Here is an 18,222-nt window from a genome sequence, read left to right as displayed (position 1 = left end):
ACAAACATGGTCCTGGTGTTTGGAAAAGGTCCTGAAAAGCAGTGCTGAGGAAGTGTGAGTCTGCTGACTTTTAAAAGATGAGATGAAGAACAGACCTGTTACACCATGTATAAGACTGGCAGTCCTGTAGTGGCACAGAGATGCAACCACCAGTTCCCCTCCAGCTTTTGACATTGACACCTGAAAAATTCAAGTGAGGGAAATAAAAATGCTGTTTGCTGAGAGTGACAGTAATTTATCATCCAACAGTTCACAAGAAAAAGTGACAAATTCATCCTTGGGAATGCTGGCTAGTCACCCAGCCTCTGGGTTTCACAGTCAGGATCACTGCAGGCTGCATGACAGCACCTTTGGATCTTTGTCTTCTTCTTTGTATTCAATATTAAACAGAGGCTCTGGCCTTGTTAAGATGCAGTAATTACTGTTCAATACATTTGTCCTTTAGGATTTGGGGTGGCTTTTTCAGTTTTTGTACTAATGATTTGTGGTACTAACACCCAGTGATAGCTAAATGTGGGATACAAGTACATTTCTGATGGATTTTGGCACTTAGTGCTATGTCATAGTAATATAAATTATTTCTGGGTCTATCTTAATGATATCAAGAACTGAAGTTCTTAGTGACATTAATTATATTCTCAACTCAATGTGTCTCCAATTCTTCCTCCCTCCCTGGTCAGACTCAGGAGTGCTTATAGAATTGCTTGGAGAAGAAATCCATAAAAGTTTGAAGATTGTACCTTGTGGAAATAAATGCTGTAATTTGTTTCCTATGTTAATGTCTGCTCATATAATTGAAGTGAAACAATTCCTATGAAGTAATTCTCTTTGAAGAGTGTAAGAACTGAGAGGTACCAGGTCAGGTGCACCAGGTAGCTCTGCCTCCTGTTATATGCAGGAATAAGTGGTGGATGTGGACCGAGGCATATGACAAGAAAAGCAAGCCAGGAAATTACTCCATCCTCCTCTCCTACTCTCTCACTGTTTTGTACACATATTTCCAGTTTTCTGCTGGCCTGATCCAGTGATGGAGGGTGCTCAGCACCTCTCACCACCTGCTTTGCCTGGCTTCATGATAGGTATATTAATCTAGTCAAGTCCCTGGCATTGGACCTGAAAGTTGCAGAGGAAGGTGTGCCTCACAGGCAACAGTGGGTTAAGATGGGCTTCTCCTGGGGTCAAAAGCCCAAAAGTGCTCATGTAAATTGTGGAGGAGTGTGACATGGGTATGACTATTTCAGTGTTTGCTATCGGGGAAATTGCTTGTTCTTAATTTCACTTGTGTTACATGTACAGCAATAATGTCTTCAGACTCTGGAAATGTTACATTTCCTTTTAAAAGCCCAGGGGTGTAACTCAGGCACACAATCAATGCTTGTACTCTACTGGTCTCGATTTCCAGGCTGTTTCCAACATTTAAAAGGCTACTTCATTCATTTTTCTCCTATACCTGCTAAGCAAGGAGTAACCAACATCTGAGTGGAGAAAATGTTAACAAATTCCACTGGTGGCTCTCTTTTGTCAGTTCTAGAGTTGTGATTGCTGGCTAACATTAAAGTAAATTAACCCTTTAAAGATGGACAAACAAAAAATCGCAAGGAAAAACCCAAAGGTTCTGAAGTTCAAATAATACGCTGCTCTTGCCAAAGCATTGTGGAATCGTAATGAGTACTGTGGTTGCCAGTAAAAAGCCCTGTGCTCAGTCAGGAACCGTTCCTAACAACCAGACAGACGTCCTTGGAGTGTGGAAATGTGTGTTACATTGTTTTCCTATTTAATTGCTCCAATTTTATTTAGAGAGGAGGTATTAGGGAACACCTTCAAAGCAAGTAGAAAAGATTAGTTGTGGGATGGGTAGAAGGCTGTTCTCTCACTGGGATCTTCAAAAAGCAAAGATTTGTAAAGCTTTCAAGATGACTGGGGACAGGATTGACTTCTTGTTAAATCAGATAGGGACCTAATTAGAGATTTATGAAAGCAACAAAGCACCCTGCAGCAGGCAGTTTCCCTGCTGGGAGAAAACTCACTGAAACATGAGGGTAAGGCTAATAGCAGCTACTAAGAAGGAAAAAAAAAAAATAAAAAATCCCAACTCCCTTTTAACTGTTTTAAAGCCTCAAGCAATTGGGCTTCACTTGTCAGGGTTGAGAGGAGATAGCTACCTTGTCTGATATGAAGACAAGCGACTCAAATCTGTTGCCAAGGGCCACAGGGAAGGGTTGAAAAAAAGACTGTGGTGGTCAGCAGATGAGCTGATATCTCCCCTCCAAGTAGAGGGATGAATTAGCCTTACAGTTGCTAAACTCAGGATAACAAGTCTAAAAGCCTAAAAAAAAGCCTAAAGCTTTGCTTCCTCATTGGGAAAATAACCTTTGAATGGATCTCTGGAGCAGGAGAAAGAGATCAAGGAAAATGTGTCAATTTGGGATAATAAAGGAAGCAGAAGGGCCATAAACAGAGCAGATATGCATCCCTAGGCAGCATCCACCTTTCTTCCTTTTAGCAATTGACAGTGGCCCTCAAGGTGTTGTTACACATGATGGGTTGTCAGACTTAATACTGCATTTCTTCTTATTGCCATTTGCATAATATATGACCCTTTGCTTTTGTGTATATGAAACAATCTTGTGATAGAAATGTCAACACATGGGGGAAAATTATCCACATTCCATCTGTTTTGGTGCATTCATTTTTTCTGAATGCATTTTTTGCAAATGAAATATGAAGACTGACCCAAAATTTTAATTTTGGGTTTCCTTTTTCTATTGCAGCCAATAGAGGCTGAAATCTGAAAACTGAGAAAGCTTCAGGGCAGCAGCCTGAATAACTTCACTTACAGAAAGATTCTGTCATAGAAAAAGGCATTCATAGCTCAGAAACAACATTTCTGTGTTCAGCCATAATTAGGCAGTCTGACCAGAGTGGGCCTTCTTTTGCACTTTCCAAGTGAGTGGAAAAAAATGCTTGTCATTGCATGGGTAAAATTGTGATTATTTTAATACATTGCAGTGCCAGGGGGTTTTGAATGAGAAACAGTAAACAACAAAAATTAATGAAAAGTGTTTTACCTCTCCTCATGATAAGCTCACTTAGCACTGAAGAGGTGACAAAGGTCATGCCTGTGTATGATACCATTCTAGATGAAAACAAAACTTCCAGTATTTTCCCTAATAAATGTTGAATGCTTTAGTAATGCTTGCATGCTTAAGTAATATATGCAGGCTCTGCTAGTTTAATTTTCATAAACTTGATTGATTCAAATGTTGATTTTACTACCACAGCTTTTATATCCCTGTCTAATCAAACTTCATGTTTATTATTTCAATTTTACATATTTTAGTAATTGGATTGTGTACCTTAATAGTACAGTAAGGTTTTGCATAGTTTACGAAGGAAAAAGCTGACTTGATACTCCTCCTGTTTTAGTGCTGTATTTTTAATTTTTCTCAATCAAGCTAAGCTCTTAAGAAATTACTTCACAGGAGAAGTGTATGACAAGTTGAAGGGAATTAAATGAGACTCAATTGACTCAATTCATTAGCTCTTGCATTCCAGTATTACTGCTGCTTATCACTCGGGATTCCTGCTCTGCAGCTGCCTGAGCCTGATACAGTGTTCATGGCTTTCCAGATTCATGCAAGGGGACCTGTATTGTTTTTATGGCCATCCATTTGGAAAAGGGAAATGGCTGAGTCTCAAACTTGTAACAAATACTTGGTTTTGTCTGCGGCTTTTCCATCATAGATACAATCCACAAAAAGAATTCATTCTTTGTTTCCCAGAATTTCACTTTTCAGACTAAATATTCAAATAACTGTTGCAATGTCAAGTGCCAAATTCAAGACTTCCTGTGAAAACTGGAGGTGTATCTAGTTGGACATATAAAAATGAGGCTTCCCAACTTGATAGTCAGCCTTGCTAAAGCCTCCAGCTTTAGCAGTTGCAAGTCTTGTCCTTTGAAACATATTTTGGTTTTGTTTACTGGCCACATCATCTGCTCTCATAAGAATTTTTTTTCTTTCTGCTCCTACATTATTTGACTTGCATACATATGTGCCATCCAAATATTTCAAGGAATGCTTTTCATCACTGCATATTTTTAAAAGACTGGTAACTGAAAAAGTTAAGGTCCTAAGTCTGAGTTTTAGCACAGTGCAAAAAGGTTTTTTAGATAATTTGTTATCAAAATATTCAGGTCAGTTCAGGAATTTATTTTTGCTGATGTACTCCATTAAAAAATAGACAGCCTGTGTGAATTGCCAATGTTATTGAATGAGCCTAGGTACTTCTGGGGAGAGGGATAACTCAGGTATCATTTGAAAAGTACGTTTGTTCATGTTTTATATTACCAGAGGGGCTGTTACACTTATTTTTAAAATAGATTATGTGATCAATACATGAATTAATGTAATTTATTGATTCAGCTTTATGTGTTAATAGCTTGACTCCTGTGCCTCAGTGGTATTATGTTTTAAGCAAGTTCCTTTAGGTGTGTTTTATAAACAGGATGATGACTTAAAGTAGGGGTGACAGGTGGATTGTTTGGTGGGAAGTATCTTTTCTCTGATGTTCTTCTCCCCTTTATCACCCTTCTGTACACTTTCCAGCACGGGCATATTGCATCTCACGGGTTGGAGTGAATTTGTAGCTGACAAGGGCTTGGGTAAAAGGGCTCTGAGGAATGTGTTGGTGCTGCTGGGAGTGGCAGCTGTGATTTAGTGCATGGCAGTCTCTCTGTGGAGTTAGAATTGAACTGCCAGTTCAGTCGGGAGTTTAGGACACTGCTGAAGCTGCTGTTTAGGGTGAAACTTAAAACCAAGGTTTTGTTTGTTTGTTGTCAGTAAAGACTCCTGGTGAACATCCTCTATTAAGCTGTTATGTGGTAGTGCATTAAGAGTTGTTTTTCAGCATTGGATCAAGAGATCCTTTTGTGTGTTTTCCTACGCGCTTAAGAATTTGGGGGATAAAAAATACCATATAAATGCAAGCTACTATAATAATAATAAAATGAAAACACTCTCTTCTTAACTTTACAATTAGGAGCACATCAACAGTAAAAGGAAATAAAAGATAGCTAAAGGCTTCTTTAAGGCATAAATTCAGAAGTTGTTGACCAGATATGGGTCAAGATCACCTTTAAGTCAAGCTTTGGACTTCAAGTTAAAGGCTGAACCTTGCCTAAGATTCAGATTCTGACTTTGTGGCAGTGAAGTTCCATAAAAATTTCCAGTGAGATTTCATCTCAACACTGTGGAAATTTCTTGAAAACATCTGTTTCCCTGAGGTTCTCATATTTTTCTTATTTTGAAATAGGTTTCTTCTCCCCAGCTTGTGAAAGACAAGGGAGCAGAGGGATTTGATTTCAATTTTCCAATATGACTTAGTGCTAAGCCCTGGACAGCAGGGATTCATGCCTGGTAGTCTTTCTGGACCTTGGTTTTAATGCCAGACATAGAAATGGGTTTGGAAGGACAGAGAGAGGACACTCATATACAATACCCTGTATCTTTACTGATCCCATATTTAGCATAACTCTGCAAGTCTTCACTGATCATTTTTAAGACTCACTTGGTAAGCAAAACTGTGTAGGTACTTATGCAGCACTTAGACTTAGACCTAAACTACCCATGCATCATTTACAATTGCTCACAGTTAGCACTTTAAGAATGCAGGGAAACACATGCCTTTAACCCATCACTTTCTAGCTCTGGGAAAATCCATTTTGCTGAGTACTTTACTTATCTTTGCACAGGTCAGCTTTTCTGTCACACAGGCTGGTAGTCTGGGCAATATAGTAGTTGATCAATACTCTCTGTAATCATGCCATGAACCACTCTGCATTCCTCAAATCTTGTCTTTGCCTCACCTCTTACATTTACTGTAGGATCTGTGTTTTCTGGGGACAGAATGGAAGTACTTTCTAGCTGGTAATTGTAAAAGGGGCTCTGGCCAGGTGGACATGTCAAATGACGTTCCCCTCTAGAGATTAAAGTGGTGGGAAAAGCTAATTTGGGGGAAACTCAGACAGCTATATCACAATTTGTAATACATAAGATTTGTGATAAGCAACTGCTGGCAGAAATATTTAACAATTTGAAAACACAGTTGACTAGTAATCATGAGCTGTGGAGTTCAGCTCAGGAAGAAATGCTCTCCAATAAAATCATGTGGCATCAGAAATCTTGTACAAATAAAAGATGATGGGGCCATCCATTTTACTCACTTACATAGAGGGGTGGTTGTCTGAGAAACAAGAATTCTGTTCTGGAAAAAAAATTCCAGTGTTTGTCGTTTGCTTTTGTCTTGCAATGCAATGAGGCCTCAAGTTCAACCAGTTTTAATAGAAGGAAAAAACTCCAGCTCAGAAGATCCAGCGTTGTTCAGGAATTTCATCCTGTGTGTTCACAACTTACCCTATTCCCTCTGACCAGCCACTCCATTCTGGATCCCTCAAACCTTTGTAAAATTTATGGAAATGACATCCTATAAAAAGTTCCAATGGATGGATCTGCATTTTTCCATTTAAAAATGGTTAAAACATTCTTTACCCAATCTTACTTTCATTTTTATGAGTAGGTGAGGAGATGCAAAGGAATGGTACTGTTTGAACAGTAGGACAATATTCTGTAGGAAAAGCTGTCAGACCCAAAATTATATAACTCATTAAATATGCAACCTTATCTGTGTCTGCCTGCTGCCAAAATCATGAACTCTGTGAAGACAGTGAAAATAACTTCCTCAAAGATGCATTCAAGCTCTTAGTAGAGTGCTAAATATCTTCAATTTCTGTTAAAGCTACAACTTTCAACATTGCCTCCTGTATATAATGAGTGTAAGTGTGGAATATTTGCATGACTTTTTCTGTGTCTCTGGAGAGCAGCGTATTTGGGCTGAGAAAATCACAAGACTGAAACCAAGAACATCAAAATAGATGCATACACTTTAAGTTGTTCCAGCAAAGGAAACTCACTTTCATTGAAGTACTGTAAGTTGATCTGAGTTTTCTGATGTAATGAACTTTATCGCTTTGATCCCCATGAAGAATCCATCTGAGTCAGAGCCAGAAAAACATGTAAATCTGACACTACAGTAGGAACATTTGTTTAAAATGAGTAACACATCTTGATAGGTTTTTTTTTTTTTGATAGCTAAAACAAACTTTATGTGATACAGTTTTGAAAGCTTGTTGAAAAATGAATGGATAAAACATGCTTCAGCTCAAGAGTCGCTATGCTGTCAGATTGCTTCTTTCACTTTGATTTAGCATAATAAAAAGCTAAATCCTCTGAAGAGTCATTGTACCAAACTGACTATGTCTGTTATAGTGGAGCACATATTACTGTAATGAACCAGTTTCACACAGATAATTGTCATGGCAATGGGAAGCAAAGCAGAGACACAGATGCACATTGTGTTCTGCTGGTCCTGCCAATGGTTATTTGAAAGTCTGAAATCAAACAGAGGGATGAGTGTGTGTGCCTTAGGTTGCTGCACAGGGTTTTCTGGTTTCCTAACAGGGTTTATGCAAACAATTTAAAACATATATTATCAAACAAAGCTTATGCTGCTTCCTTTCCATCAATACTTTCTCTGGATATGCAAAAAAGAAGGCCCTGGCAACTGCAGATTTTGGTGGTAAAATCTGATAGTCAGGAATATGTTTAGCACATTTATTTCAGAGTATTTAAATGTCCGTCAGCTCACCAGAGTTCTTTACAAAAATACAAAATTTAAAGCTTAATACTTTCATAATGGTCATCAGAACTCTCAAGGAGAGACATCTGCAGGCAGTGCCCCTGCAGACTGTCAGCTGATATATTATCAATTAGCCAGCAGACTGGCCAAACACATCTGTGCTGTGTTTTGCCTGAAGATTGCTGAATCACATTGCCTGGTACTCTAAAACAGTGATGACTAAGTGTATAAGAAAGAGCAAGATGATGACCAAGCAAATATAGAGAAAAATCTGCTCCCTGTTGTGGAAAAGACCTGTCTTCAAACCTTTGTGTACACAGTTGTGTTTACAACCTTTTATATGTGTCTCACACTGAACTTCCCATGCAGTGAGTACAAGCAGCCCCCAAGCAACACCACCAAATTGCTGCAGTACCACATCTTATATGGGAGCTATTTAGAGAAAATTAGTTTGTAAATACATTTTAGAAGATAAAGAATCAAGATTCTATGGTTTCTGGAATAATCTGTGTCAATAATTTCTGAAATAACTCAATTAATTTAGCTCCATAGCTCATTTTTAATAAAAGTATGAGACTTGAATGAAAATTATTGGGAAAAAAAAAAAGTAAAAACTTAAATTAGAAACATCCATTTTTACAAGATACTGTGAGGGAAATGTCAGCAACAACATTCTGAGTGATTTTTTAGCTCAATGGTACATCAACCTTGCTACATGCCATAATTTATGATTTCTTTTAGGGACTGTAACACTGGCATAGCAAGAAACATCAGCTGAGGTGAGTGGCTGGCTGACAAACCAATTTAAGATGATGATAAGCACAGCAATGGTGAGAGGATGTGCAGGGGTGAGATTTCCCCACATATTAACTCCAGAAACGCTGATTCATTAATTCAGTGTAAGCCTCTTGCTTTTGGATGAAATAAAGTACGAGCAGATGAGTAACAGAAGAGGGCAGTGAGGGAAGACAGTAAAGAGACTAATCTTTCCCAGCTGAGATGGGAAGGCTTTGTGGAAGGACTAATTTCAGGCCAAAAATATTATGAATTATAGAGATTATTTCTGTAAAGAGAACATTAGTTTCAAGTCCACAGGGAGGATTTCTAATAATAATACAGAAAGAAATCTAACAGAAAGTGTCCCAATTTTTTTTTTTCATCCATAGGATCAAAACCATCAATGAGTATGGGCGAGAAGCTGATTAAATATTATCTTCCATTATAGGAATTTACTTTTTGATCCAAAATGAAAACAAAACTATGAAAAAATATGTTTTATTGTTTCCTCTCTCTCTTATGTATGGAGTATAGCCTGCTAGCTGTGGTCCTGTCCCTTTGGTGTTTGAGGAATTCAGATTTTTTAAGTCCTTGATCTGCACCATAACCACTGGGCCTTCTGCAGAAGGGAGCACATGGGGAGACATGGGAAGTCCCCCACACTGTGTGACAGTGGGAACATCACTTGGCACTGGTTTTTGCAGAACCTGTTTGCTGTAGATGGTGCTGAGGCATTTTACTGGGCGCTGCCTCTTGGAGTGTGCATGCACATGTGCACACCTCATGTGTGTGTGTGTGTGTGTGTGTGCACATGTATGCATGTACACTCATTTGCAAATGCAATCAATGGATCAAATGTAATCAAATGGATCCTGCCTTCTCCTTACATCACTTTTTTCACCTGACAGTGGTGCCCTCCATGATGCTGTTGAATGAAGGCTTTCAGAGCAGAAAGGCAAACATCTTGGGCTTCCACACCCAAAGGAACATTCCCAGGTGCAGAACGTTACCCACCTGGTTCAGCTTGCTGCTGGAAGCTGAAATGCCCATAGGTTTCAAGGATCATATTCACAGACTTGAATGCTGGTGTTCTGCCAAGTCCCTTTAGGGGCTGTAAAAGGATGCACAGCTCCTTTTGTTGTGCCTGCCTTGGCAGGGAGCAGGGCAGCAGCCAAAGGCCAGCAGTTGTCCGTGCTCTGTAATTCCTGCACACTCCCAAGCACAGGGGCTGCTTGCTGATTGCCCTTCTTCCAAACAACACACAGACACGCTTCAGGGCAGAGCATATGCCAGGGTCCATCCCCATCAGGCAATTTCAACTCAAACACCCAGAGTCTGGGGGTGGGGAAGGGAAAGAAGAGGCTGTGGTATGTAGAGCTGAGCCATGCTGTGCTGCCTGGCCTCAGGGCCAGAGCATGGTCCCTGCTTATTTTACTCACTAGACATTTCCTGTGTGTCTCAGTTCTCAGTCTATTCAAGAGCAAGAGAAGAACTTCCCCCCTTTAGAAAAAAAATATGTGCCTTTTTAATGTGCTACAGGAATAGGTGCTATTTTAAGTATTCACCAGAGATGAAGCCAATATTTTTTCAAGTCTGCTGGGAGAGCGGATCCATGGTAAGAAATCTTTGTCCTGCAATCCAGATTCTTGAAATCCAGAGTTTCAATCTGCAGAGATCTCCAAGTATGCAGTTGTTTGAGTTTGCTGTTCAAGTCTGGCCCACTCTTGATATCATTTGTGCAAAGCCGAAGCTTGAAATTGAACCGGACTGGAAGGCGAGACGGGTTCAACTTCATTGCTCTGCCTGTTGGGTTGCTTCCTCTCTGGGCAATGTAAAAAAAGTCAACTGTATTATTTTTCCTTTTCCATAGCCAGGGCCAAAGAATGCAGGAAAATTCGCCAAGAGTTGAAAAAAAAATTGAGTTCTGCTATAGCTTCAGGGGTCCAGGATACTTGCCTTTCTCATCAGAGAGAGAGCAACCAGACTGATATACTATTTTCCATCAATCAAGTCAGCAAAGCCAGGCAGAGCACTTCCTTTGACATCAATGCAGTGGTGACAGTTGTAGAGTTAATGCATTCCTGCTTAATGGAATACCATAAATCTAGGTTCAATGCTGCCAAAATAATGGCTGCAGTTCTCACTGGTGAAGTCAGCTCTCTCCCTGCATTCCCATGGGCCTAAAACAGTTTAGATATAGAGCTAATAGTATTATTTACTGGTATTAATAAGAATTTCTAAGGCAGTTTACAGGGATGGTTTACCTGTTCAAAATGCTCCTATTGCTTCTTGGTTGAGCACACATCTGCCTTTTAATAATGGCATCATATTTCACAGCTTCAGAAGAATTATATTTCTTGTTTGAAACCACAGGACAAAATCAGAAAGGAACAATTTATGTTTTTTTCCAAGAAGATGTTTGGATTGTGTCAGAGCCTCCCTAAAGTAAACACAGGTTCCTCAGGTTTAGTGTCTTATTTCTAAGGAAACATGTAAGACAGAATTCAAATGTGACAGTAGGGTATGGAGCTGATACAGGAGGGAAAAATTCATTGATTATTTCACTAGCTGGATTATATTTGGGTACCAATGAAGGAAAACCCCCAGGTATACCTGCTCAGGAAATAATCAGATCAGAGTTAGAGATACATGGGAGGTTCAAATGGAAGTCAGGAGACTTCTTTGCAATCTCAGGGAGCAGCTTTGCAGTGGGGTGTGTAAGCAAGTGGCCTGCAGAAGGAGGAATAATGGATGCACAGTCGCATCACAGGGAAAAGCCCTGACACCACAGGCAGCAGAGCAGCTATGGAGCATTTCCCTCTCAGTATCTGGATCCTCCTTCTCCTCTCCCACAACAATTTACTCAGCCCCCAAGGGGATGTTATTTGGGATTGTATAACTTGCTGGAGTTAAACAGCTTTATAGCACTATTCAGGCACAAGGCTTTACCTCTCACTTACAAGTTTATTTCACTCTGCAGGGATCATAAAGCAACTTTCAAATTACCAGCCAGTACTGCTGGGGCACAGAGGAAACCATTGTGGTACAAAGTCCACATGAGCATAGGATGTAAGTGTAGCAATGCTTTTAACCCCTCTCTGCATGGGAATCTGGAAACAGATGGTAAATGCCCGAAGGATAGGTGTGCTGAGGGGGAGGGGAGGAGGTGGGCCATGAGCATTTTGGTTCAGGTAATCTGTATCTAGGTTCAGTGCACTTCCAAGGAGCAAGCATGTCACCAGGGCTTCCCCAGAGCCAACCCCCCCAAGTGAAAGCAACAACATCCCTGCCTTCCCACCCTCTGGGGTGGACCTGACCAACATACAGGTGGTGACGACAGCAATGCCCTAATGCTGCCCACCCTCTAAAGGAAATGAAAATTATTGCCCATATTTAACAGCAGTCTATTAGCTTCGGTGTTTGACTTTAGCATCCACAACTAATCATACAAAATCTCAGCTCTGGTTGTTCTTGCAGACCTAGACACTCACTCACAAAGCAAATGTGCAGGATGCAAATAAAACATAAGCAGAAGGTAGCCTAGGGGGTCCAAGCCCTGAAGGCATATAACGTGTCGATTCGATTTTTGGAAGGGATTTCTTATTTATTAAACCAACCACTTGAAATTAATTGGAAAGTAAAATCTTGATCTTGGCACATTTAAATCATAAATATTCAACTTTCATTTAGCTCCTAAATAAAGCCAGCAGTGAAGGTCAGACTTGGAGAGGGATGAGAGGACTTGCTCGCTGTCAGCCGGTGGAAGCTGCTGGTGCTAGCTCAGCTCACGAGTGCAGGAGGGGTGATGCTGGCTCCAGCTGCAGACTCTTTGGTCTGGTGTGGGGAACTTGGCCTTTGGTCCAGACCCGTGAAGACATAACAGCAAGGAAGCAACACACACGAGGTTTCTCATGTACTGAGCTGATGTGAGTGTTTGACTTCTGGGCCAGACAGGCTTGCATCTGTCCAACTCAGTGCACGGGCTCATGCAGACAGGCATGCACTAAACCTGATCCCAGGGCCACTCCCTGGCAGAACCACAAAATCAACACACGAGCACTCACTGCTTTCTAGAGTGTACTGGATGTTAATGAGCACAGTAATTTGTAGCGGCTTGACTACTGCCTTTTTTTGTTAGCCTATGGATAATGCATGAAGGCATTTCTGATCATAACTATGCCTATAACCTATTGTCACGTCAGCTATTGCTAACTGCATTTACTCAAACTAAATATTGATGGAGTTCTTTTTTATTGCATGGAAAAAAACCGAGTGGGCATGCTTTCAAGAATCACAGTCAGAGTACAGTATGTCTGCATTTAATTATGGGCTTGGAGCAATTAACACTTGGGCTCTGCTTTGTTCTGTATTCCATGGCTGGTTGTTGAGAAAATACAATTCTCAAAAGCTTGCCATTTATAATGTATTTAGCCTATTTTTAGTTAGCGTGAAGGGGTTTACCTACAATTGCTTAGGGCTGTGAAGGCTGGGCTAAGACTCAGGAGACCCTGATTCAATCCAAAGTGTTCTTTGTGACAGTGGAAAAGTCTTAATTTGTGCTGATATCTCACTGGCCTGCTGGAAAATTATTCCTTGCTGTAAGGCAGGGATTCCATTAGCCGTAAAGTGCTCAGAATCTGGGCTACTTAAAAAGCATTGGTGTTTTCTCGGGTTTTATTATTAATGTATGTCACTACCAACAATTTACATTGGACTTATTCACTGATAACTAGAGACCCTTAAATGAAAACATTACACAGTGTACAATGTATATAGCTTTGCCCTGTTTCATGAATTCTCTTAAACATCTAAGTCTAACCTAATTCAAAGTTATATATCTCAAGTATATATCTTAGAATAAAACATATGTTTCAGACCCACTGAAAAAGCTATAATACTAAAGACCTCCTTTTTATTATTTCCCTCACAACTTCACCTTGCAACACTTTCTTAATTGCAAAACAATTTTGGCTTGAACTTCTGTGTCTCAGTCTGCTGTACTGTGACCTAAAGAACAGTACATACACATGCAGAAATTAACTGGTCCCTTAGGAGTACTCTTGTGTTGGAGAGTGAAGGAGGAGAAGGCAGATTTGCAAATAGCTATATTTTCTTTCACCAACTTAATTGCTTCTGTTTGGAACTTTTAAAATCTCACCTTACCGTGCAGTCATTTTCAAAGTGAGCACAGCATGACTGACCCCAAAAAAATCTGTTTGCTTTTTTTATTATAATTTTGGTTGTGATATTTTATTAGTGGAGGCTGCAACACCTCAGAGGAGTAACAGTCAGCTGCTTGTGGCACTTCAGGCATTTCCTAGATTATACTCTGATTAACTCTGGTATATTAATAAAGACCTTTTAATATGCTTTTGTGAGAGCAATTTCCTAGGGATTTCAGGAAAGCATATGGAAAAACAAACTGCATCATATGGCATCACACTGGCACTTCTCTGAGTCATCAGAGTTAGACCTTCAGATCTCTAGTAGCTGAATTGATCAACTAATCAATAATAATACTGAGCCATCGTCATTCTTGAAGATTAGTACTAGAAATATTTAACAGTTTTCATAATTATTTGCTGACAGAGGAACAGTGAAACTCAGGTTGAGGTTTTCAGTTCATCATTTATGGCTCTGAAAGTATCTTCCCAAAGTGCAAGCCTTTGCTAGACCACTGGAAATTAATGCCTTTTGTGGAAAACTGTCCATTTTAACAGCCCTCCACTATTATTTTTCTTTCTATAATCCTTGATATTTCAGGTCAAAATAAAGGTTAAATAATGACAATAGTGTTACATTACAAAACGCAAAACGGGTTAGTGCAGTCAAAAGGGACTCTTTTTTTTTTTTTTTTTTTTTTTTTTTTTTTTTTTTTTTTTTTGCCATGCTCGCAGCATTTCTTATCCAGCAGAGTGCATAAACTGCACACAGATTCCCCCATGCACACAACCCTTTGCACAGTCCTTTGATCTTTGACAGGAATCTTCAGACACCCTTTGGAATGGGAGACACTCTTGTACTCTGTTACAGTTGTGGGTATATTTCTGGTTTGGAGTAAACAATCTAGTTAGAGGATGTTTTCTTATTCTTCAAATGACATAAAGTCCTCAGAAGGAGATGAAAGTACATCATTGTAGCTTTGTACTTGTGGGAATATTAGCCATTTATAATTGTCTGGAATAAAATAAAAATGGAAATACCCAGAACATGATGTATAGCAGACAATCACAGACCTGTAAGACATGTATTACTTATGAACACAGGATCAAACAGCTGCTTTTCCTGCCTTTTACAGTGTGTTCCTGACATAAAATTAACTGTATTTATTGCACTAGCATCTCACTTGATCTTGATTCCCCACCTCTGTCTGTTATTTCTTTGGTTGAAATTCAAGGACTGATCAGAGCATTTTGTCTTATAACATCTTGGATTCTCTTGTAATCTCTGGGGGCCTAACTGTCCAGAAATTCCTGCTCCTGTCCACACCTATCTTACAGCCGATAATGTGGTTTTTGTCTAGCTCTCTAAGACTTTTACTCCCAGCACCTGAGCAGGAGGCTTGACACCCTGCTCAGGTTAAGGCCTGCAGCATCAGGAACCAGAGTTTTCAAATTTTCACTTGATTCTTTTCCTTGTCTCTCCAGAGTTCTCTCCATGCACTAGAGCTGACCACAGCTGGCTCTTCTTGGACCCAAAATGACAAAGCTAAAAGGCAGCACAGAAACAAACCTCTGTTGGCTTCTCTGATTACAGCTGCAGAATGATTTTGGGAAATTGCTATTGAGAAATACATCAACATATTGTTGATGCCTTTAGCCTAGTGAGTGATGATCTAATTTCTGTTCAATTGACCAGCAGCCAATTCACGTTTGGATCAAAGTTTGAAACATAGCTTGTTTCTTGTTAGGGTGAGCTGGTCATTATAGATGTGAACCATAACAACCCTCAGAAAGGGATTAATCCTGCAAGATGATGAGCACTCTGTGAAGGAGGGCAGGTGCTCAGTGTACCACCTACCTTGTTCTTCATGTTACCAAGCCACACCATTTCTCTGAATCTGATCTGCCAAATTATTCATGAAGCCCTATGCTGTAAATACAGACATTCATACAGATAAATATGTTGTACTGTTCACTGAGAAAGGAAAAATTAATTATACTCAAAGATCCTCATTCATGCCTGCATTATGGAAGACTTAGGTCAATCTCAATCCATTGCTAACTCAAAACTGTGGGAAATGGTCTTTCAATGATTTGTCTATTTTACTCTGATTTCTGTCACAGATCAACAGAATAAACCAAAGGCCTTGGCCAGTCACAAATAGATCTATCCTACTTTTTCTAAGAATAAAAAGCTGCTTTAACCTAATCAATAGTAGCAGTTGCATGACACAAATGAGATGATTACTGGAATTAGTTAATATAATAAAAATACTCTGTGTCCCTCATTAAATGTCTTAACAAGAGTAACTAAAATTGAAAGGAACAGTTGAAAGATCAGGGTCAACATCTGTTTAATTTTTAGCTATTTTAATTCTAGTTCATGATTATTTTAGAAGTTATCCTAAAGAGTCAAAGGAGAAAGAGCAATGGGAAGAAGACAGAGTTCTTCAGGGGACAATTCATCAGTTGATTCAACATATGGTGTATGAGAAAAAAGGCAAATAGAACAGAGTTCTCTTAGTCATAGGCTAATAATAAAGTCTCTAGCCACTGTCCAGGGTAGGGTCAGGCCCTCAGCACTTTGAATTTCTGACTGGTGACATGTTCCAAGAAATCCAGTGCCCATGAAGAACAGGTTGCCATCTCTGGTGAAAGTTGCACTGACAGGGGCCACTCAGAGTATCCCAAAAGTTCCCATTTTGTCACTCAGTGCCCCCAGGCTCACAGCACCTTGGTCCAGCATGTAGCTAAGGTACTTCCATGGCAAAGAACAACTGATGAAGCCCTTGTGCAGTCAACAGAGGCACAGATGGGGAACCTTTCAGAGGATCAGTCATTTTTCTTGTGGACTAAGAACATCTTACTTTCTTTGCAAGAAGAAGACTGGTCATGGGGCCATAGCCAATCCAAGGTCATTTGGCTTACATCAGTGCACAGTAAAAAAACATTGAGAGACATCAAACAACCTCTTCCTTATGGCCAGACCAAAAAGAAGAAATTAAACTCTTCTGCCTTCTCCTTAGTTTAGGTGTTGCCTGGGGCCTGAGATCTCTGAATTCAATGATGAAAAATGGAGCATGCCAAAAAGGATGAGTTCTTTCTCTTCCTTTTCTCCGAGGACTCCTCAGGCTTTTCTTCACTACATAAAGTAGAGCAATCTAGCTACCCTTTTTGCATTACAAACTCTGCTAATAAAAACCAAAATCAGACAATAAAGCACACTTTCTCCTGATGCTCTGTTTTGTCATTCTTTCCTTCTCCCTGGCCCCACCTGTACTAACACAGTCACACTTTCAGTAGCCCTTACTGGCAGCAATGCAAGCTTTCAGATTTTATTAAGAAGGCTAAATCAGGAGTTTATAATAGTCCTTTTATACTTTTAATGTTGCCCATTTTACTGCTGCTTTAACATTCACTGCCCAGACCTGGCTTGTATTCCATGTTCCCAGATCTGAACAACAGAACACCCCAATTAATTTAACCATGTCCTTTCTATTCCTACATTTCTTAAGTAGTACAGCTGTGATTTTGTCTTAATTTCCCTAAGGTCCTTAAACATCTTTCACATCCATACCTGAAGTCACTGCCAAGGTAGAAAGTCAAAGGGGAGTCTGCATTTCTCTGACCTTGCATTGTCAATTTGGGAAAACATGTCCTGTAGGAAAGGGGAATAGCTATTGGGTGCACTTATGCTCTGACAAACCCAAAACAAGGCTCACCCAATTATACTGGTGCTTGAAGGAGGGCCATGGCTTTTCATACTTAACTCTCACCAAAGAACAGGGTTCGGCTGTTTTCCTTCCTGATTTTGGCATCTGATTTCAAACTGCAGGCCATGCAAGGACCAGCCTTCTTTCATGTACAGGTTTGGATACCATTCAGCAGCCTGGTGAAAATGTCAGAGAAGGAGATGGTGAGGAAGAACAACAGAAAATCTTGTTCATGTCAGCTGTGCTTTGGTGATGGCCTCCAAGATCCTTCTTAATGCAGCTGATTATGGGGCCAGATTTCAAAAAATGTTTTAAGGCCTCTAAATCCAGAAGTGGCTGGCATATTTTCCAGAGCTAGCTTGTTGCTGAACTGTAACCAGTAGTACAGCTAGTGGATGTACCAACACCCAAACTTCAACTTAAACAGGAATTCAGGCCAAAAGTGATATTCAGAAGGCCTCTGTTTAGGCACTGTTCCCTACAGTGCCTAAACTTGCACTGGGGTTGCCACAGCTCTTTCTTGAATTTAACTACAGCTGTCGACCTGTGTTTGCTGATATTCACAACATCAGATAACTTCCCTGTCTGGACTAAAATGCCTGAAAGAAATACTGATCAAGTTTGGGATGGATGCCATTTCTTAGGCCCACTGTTGCTTAAGATGGGTCAAAGATTCATCGTGCTCTTTGTAAAGTTAGAAACCTCAGAGAAAAAGATATTTGCACAGCCCTACTCCTGAATGGAGATCATTCTTGCTCTGGGGTTGTGCACCAACGTACCTCTTCACCCTCAATATGAAAATAAAATATTGAAATAATGAAATAATGAAAAAAATGAAATAATGAAAAAAAAATTAGTCTGGTACAGTGTGACCT

Source organism: Melospiza georgiana, chromosome 1 (genome assembly GCF_028018845.1).
Source record: "Melospiza georgiana isolate bMelGeo1 chromosome 1, bMelGeo1.pri, whole genome shotgun sequence".
NCBI lineage: Eukaryota > Metazoa > Chordata > Aves > Passeriformes > Passerellidae > Melospiza > Melospiza georgiana.
This window is presented reverse-complemented; position numbering follows the sequence as displayed.